This window comes from Cynocephalus volans, chromosome 2 (genome assembly GCF_027409185.1).
Source record: "Cynocephalus volans isolate mCynVol1 chromosome 2, mCynVol1.pri, whole genome shotgun sequence".
Classification (NCBI taxonomy): Eukaryota; Metazoa; Chordata; class Mammalia; order Dermoptera; family Cynocephalidae; genus Cynocephalus; species Cynocephalus volans.
This window is the reverse complement of record NC_084461.1, coordinates 42,209,152-42,215,795: the sequence shown is the minus strand read 5'-3', so window position 1 is coordinate 42,215,795 and position 6,644 is coordinate 42,209,152.

Genomic DNA, 6,644 nt, shown 5'->3' with positions numbered 1-6,644 from the left:
GAGGACACGAGACTCCTCAAGGAGAGCCGTTCAGATTATATCTCCCACATTAATGTTTATATTACACACATTAATGTTAACAAAAAAAAAAGTCACAGGAGAAATGAAGATAATTGAATACACTCAAGACACTCAACAAGCAAAATGAACAGGGCTTGGCTATTGATTGGATGGTGGGGATTGAGTGAAAGGGAGAGGAATAGGGATGACTTGTCTCCTGGCTTGGGTAAACAGGTGGATGCTGTGGCCATTCATTGGTTCAGTGACAAGAGTGCAGGAGTAGTAGAATAGTGGTGGGTGGGGACACCGGTTACAGTTTGTTTGAAGAATCTTTGGGACATTCAAAAAGAGATGTTTGTTTGATTGTTTTGGGGCATACAATTTTGAGGCCCAGGGGAGAGGAACAAGAGCTGCAGACTGAGTCATCAGACTACTGGTGAGAGTTGAAGACATTCGCAGTGAATTGTGTCTTCCAAGTGGAGTAAGATGCTACCATCCCCAGGCTACAGTGTATCGTGTACACACACACACACACACACACACACACACACACACACACACACACACACACACACACACAATTTGATAATGTGATAGATCTTAGAAATGGTAAATCCCATTAAAATTGACATGAGACTTACTACTCTACTGCAATCATTCTCTTACAGATCTCAGTATCTAACAAGCCTGGATTTACAGGTGAACGGAAGGTTTACTCTCAGACACGTCCCCATGTGGTTCAGAATCTCCCTTCTCTACACTTCATGTGGCTGAATACATGCTCAGACTTCATAATGTAGAGACTGCATCGCCAGGCCATTTGTTTTAGTCAGTCCTCTGAATACTGTAAGGTGTAGGAGAATCTTAACTGATCATCAGTAAAAAAGCCAAGGGAAAAACTATATTGTCACCCCTTAACATATAAATTGGGTCTTGTTTCTTAATTTATTACTTTTCCTAAATCCTCTGTGTCCTATGTCTCCTTTTTCTCAGTACTTTTCTGGGCCTTCATTCCTGTCAGAATTACAGCAACAGAAATCTAACATTTCTTTGTGCAGAATCTGCCCCTCTCTCAGAAATCCTTATGGCATACAGCTGGCAACATGCTTCCCAAACCCCACCTTCATGATGTCACTCAGTCAAGGGCCAACAATGACTTTTCCATTGCCAGTTATATCAGGTTTCCCTGATAGAGCTCTTCACAGTAATCAGGTCTATGTCTTGATTGACTCTTCCCACTAGTCTACTGTGTGTCATTCTTACCTTTGCCATCTGTTTTGCCAACCTGTTATCTCAGCAATAATAAACCTGGGTTACTAGGAAGAGCTCAGAGATGAGACTCAAAAACGCTGAGGCTAGGTTCCGAACATGGTGACCACTTTGGCAAGCTACTTAACATCTCATCTATAGCAGACAAAGATAACTACTAACATATTTCACGGTTATTTTGAAGAGAAAATAAGACAATCCATGTGGAAGTGTTTCCTAAATTATAGTGTTACATAAAATAAATCCTATTAATAAAAAATTCCTTTTATCTGAATTTCAAGAATACATGATTTTTAAACTATGATGTTTAGTATCTTTGAAAATGTCAGTCTTCTTAGATACAAGTTATTGCTATTTGAAATAATTAAAAATAAAATTCAACAAATTCTCAGCACTTCTTCACATTGGCCTTCCAATAAAGCAGTCCATGTAACTTTTTAAAAACATAGGTGCTTTTGATCAAACCAGCCAGTGATCATTAAAAGGGGGGAGGGGAGGGGTCTGGGGAAGGTAAATTCAGTGACTCTAGGACCTGGAGCTACTCTCTGGCCAGCCTCTATGAGGAGGAAGGCATGTTACTAGCATTCAGTTCCCGAAGTCAGCACAATGGAGCCATGAAATCAAAGACATCATCAAAAACTTGAAGAATCAACCAAAAATTAAGTGCTTTCTAACATATGCATTATCAACAACAAGAGTGTCTTGATTTCAACTGCTCTAGAAATGCCTGCTAAGAGTATGCATCTTGACAGCCAGTATAAGTAAAGAGTATTAAGATTTCACGTTAGAATTGTGAAAAGTGTCTGGTAAATAAGTAAATGGAAATTAATAATACACTATTCACTCATGCTAATTTAAGGATTCGAAATGTCATTGGGAATAGTTTTCATTTTAACAAACGCAAAAATACCTAAGAGTTTTAGTAGGCTCATTCAGGATTTTTGCATATTTGAGTCTATTTTCCTTGACATGCCAATTTTCCTTTCATTGTCGTTTTAAAGACCCTTATTGCTGTGTTAAAGTCCTCAGGTTGGGGATATTGAGGTTCCTGCTAACACCATAGACCTTCCATGGTATTTTCCCCTTTGCTAGGATGTAGATGATTTGTTCCTTCTTCAAGTGTTGCTTGCATGTGTCTTTTCCATTCAGCATCATTGGCCTTGTGCTGTTTATTATTTTTATTTATTATTATTATTATATCATTATTAATTATTTCCAAATGTGTTTTCTTTCTTTTCACAAATAAATCGAAGACTCCGTAAGGGCAACACGAAATCTCTAATACTCTCGTCCTTACCCTGACTGTCAAGGTGCACACTAGACTCTTAACAAGTATTTCTAGAGTAATTGAAATCAAGTCTAACACATGGAAGTTTGCTGCCTAAAATTTCTCAGCTATACAGGGGTACTTCAAAAAGTTCATAAAAAAATAGAGTTAAAAGATATTATGAATCTTCCCTTGAACTTTTTGAAGTACCATGTGTATATTTATGAGTAAAAAATTATTTTATTTATTATGAGAACATAAACTTAGCTCATCATATTTACTATTAATGTGTTTAGCCTAGAACCATATTCATTTATAGACTGATGTCTTATTCAGTTCAAGAGATGCATTTTATAAAAAAATAGTGTTTAAAAATCATTTTCCAGTTACTTATTAGGTCAGAAATGCTTAGAGAATTCAGGGCAGTTCATCTGAAATGCTCCTTTTGATATTATGCCCAGACTTTATAAATAGAGCATAAATACAAAATATAAAAAAAGCTTTTGTTTCAATCCTATACTTGATAGAATTTAAAATTAAAATGGCACTCACATGACCAATTAAATCTATTGTGACTATATAGGAAATACTGGCAAGAGCATTTTTCTTTTTTCCTCTTATTTTAATGTGTTTTAGGAGTGAAAAGGGTAACATTATTTTTAGAGTTTGTTGAGATCTTCAAATATGTAGTCCCCAGAAGCAAGATTCATCAAGAGGAGTATCTAAGGCCTAACCCAGTTTCAAAATAGTGCCCACATATACCGTACTTGTTGAACAAATTCAAGATTTATTGAAAGTAAACATTTACATTGGCTATAATGTTAGAACTATTACAAAGCTGGATAAAAGAGGCTTAAGTAGCAATAGAAAGCAAGTGCAATAAAAAGTGAATAGAGAAAATATTTGGCCTTAGCGATCTCTTGGAAGTATTTACATTATGTACATATTGTTAAATATTTATAGTAACTCTAAGGCACCAAAGGCTAAATAGCAGGTTGCAATACTATTATGTGCACAAAAATCAAGATATTTACTGTAAAGAAGGCTGTATAGTTAAAGAAACAGAGGCATATCTTAATGTTTACATAAAGGAGTGGCTGTATTTTTTTAAATCTCAAATGATACATTAAATATTGGGCAAATTGAAGAAATTATTTTTAGAACATTAAATTATGTTGACTATGTAAAGAAGCACTATCTTTTACTGACTTGCTGGTAAATGTGTAATGTAATCTATTCTTCAACACAGCTTTTTCACACTCATGAATATGTTTTGTCTAAAAACTACTTGAAATTCTTTGACCTACAAAAACTTACCCTAATATTTCACAGTGTGTATAAAATCCCCAAGAAAAATTGACCGGGTAATAATATACATCAAATCTATATATAATCTGACAAAAATTTAGAAGGCATTATATGCCAAAATACTTGAAAATTCAGTCTGCCATTCTGGCACAGCAGTTGAGTGTTTTTAATCCTTTAACTCTTTTGGATGGGCAATTATATGTGGCTTGTCCCATGAAGAAAATCAGTCTCAAGAGGAACTAATTTCAGATTTGGCAACTTGAAACCCTTTCAAATAACTCACTGGGTGTTCACTATGTCATTCATCCCCATTGACTAAAATATCCATGTTACTACATTGTCTAGAAGCAACCCAATATCTATGTCCAGCACGGTCTTAACTGTTGAATTATTAGATGACTTCTATTTGTAAAATTTGTTCCTTACACTGGAAACCCAATGTACCTTAACAAACAGTCTATCACTTGTCTTGAGGTAGTTACAATGAAGAATTTAGTGGGACAATAGAACATCGTGTTTTTAAAATGTGCTTCAAGTGCCACCATAAAAAAATCCATATTTATTTAGATGGTACATAGTCCACGGTTGAGTGGCCCTTCATGACATATTAAATTACTATCTGATGAAGTCATCCAGACTCTTTATCAAGGATGACTGAGTTTCTTCTTAACGCTTTCTGAAACCCCATGCCTTCAGTCAAGTTAATGGTTTTCAAAATATTTTTATTATACAAAGTACTGCTAAAACTCTTTCAGTGATATTAATTTAAAGATTTATAGACTTGCTTATTAATGGTTTTCTTTCTTTTAGTAAAGGAGAGAAAATTGAGGAATTTCTTCTCTAAGCTCTAAGTTTTTCAATGAGAAACATTCAGAAAAATAGTTTGGGTGGTTTCTTATACTACATAGTATTTGACAGTAACTTTAAGGATGTGACACTCTTAAATTTTAAATTGAAAAACCACTTTCAAATCCAACATTTGTATGAGATTTACTGAACAACAAATCTAGAATTCATTTCAACATGGTGCACTCGAAGGCACCAAAAACACCATACTATAATGCATTCTATAACACTAGATTATTTGTATATTACTTCTTTCCCTTCTTAAATGTTCTATGATTTTCTTCCCTTTTTTTACACAGTAAAAGAAGACATTATTTGTAATGAAACGTTTACAAATGCAATGATGCAGAAAAAAGCAGAACTCATATAAGTATCTTCTTCCCTTCAAGAGTGAAAATAAATGATTGCCTTTGCTCAGTGGGTTAATATCTAGTAGCAACGGCTGCACAATATAACTATTACAAAACATCAGTGAACAGATTTCAAATGATTATAAATATACAATACAACATCAAATGTTTGGAATCATCAAATAAGTCAACAGATAATATTGTAATGGGTGACTGAATCAAGGCATGACAACAGTGCTTAAATCTCTGAATTTTAAGGACCCACTTGGATTTTGGAAGCATGATATTTATTTATTAATGGTATTAATTGAGTAGATCTTTAGACATAAAGATAAGCATCTTCATCCGTATACTTCAAAGTTCAATAAAAGACTGGCTCTCCTTAAAATATTTGCTTACAAAGGTTCTGATAATTTTTCAAAACAAAGTCTGTCATTCTGCACTGTAATACAACTCGATTAATTATCATTAGAAGACATCTTATTTTGTTAACATAAAAGATGCCTATTGCTCTGTTATATTTAGTAGTTGATTCAACTATCAACTACTTTCCTTCCACAGATAGTGAATCTACTTTTATTCTTAAGTCGGCAATAAACGTTTTTATTATGCCAGTTTACCCTCCTCTAATCAGCCTCCCTCGAGTCCTATAAATTACTCCTCCAGTTCAGATTCTAATACTATATTTCTTACAGATCACTCAACTGTTAAGCAAAGCCATAATGGATTAGGTCAGTGGCTTTTAAATTATGTTTGAAGGCACTCTACAGAGTTTTTCCAGGTGCCTCAGTGGTCCTAGTGGACAAACATGTGAGGCCATAAGACTCCCTCATTCCCAAATCCTGGTATTTCATCTTTATATTTATGTCGTGTATAGAATATCCCACAAAATTAACTTAAAATAATAGTTTTGTTGCATAAAAATGCGTTTAAAACATAGTGAAAGTGATTTGGGAGACTTGGGGAGTCTTGGCAGAAAGAAGCAAGTAGTCCTCTTGTCCCACACAAAGTCTTCAAATAAGTGGTCACAGAACACTAAATAGGACATTATATCTTGGACCTACCATGCTAATATTATCCCTCAGTGTGGCCCTGAGTTCAGAGGCACAAGTCAAAACAGATCAATGTTTTAAGTAGATACATTTAAATGATTAATATACCAACCACTTCAAACCTATTTTTCCAGAAATAAGTGGCGTATCAATTATTTACAATATAAGAGAAACAATTAGTAAATACTTCTTAAACTGCAACCCTTAACTATGTGTATGACCCTTTTCTCACCTTTTATGCCAGACAAAGGAAATAAACACAGAAGTTATTGCATTAGACTTGCAAATGACTATACATTTTTATTTTTTCTTTCGACAGAAATTAAAATCAGATATGAGCCTTGATTCAGGGTTTGAATAGAATGGCAGACTCACTAATTAAACTGTTTTTATGAATGGCCTTATTCCAAAGACATCACATAGGAAAATAAACACTATCAATTAAAACTTGAAATTATAAGAACTCTAGGACTCAAAAAAATAGAAATGATTTTGATGAGCACATAACTCTTAAAAGGGAAATGATGAAAGCTGGTGTATATCGTTCTCTAT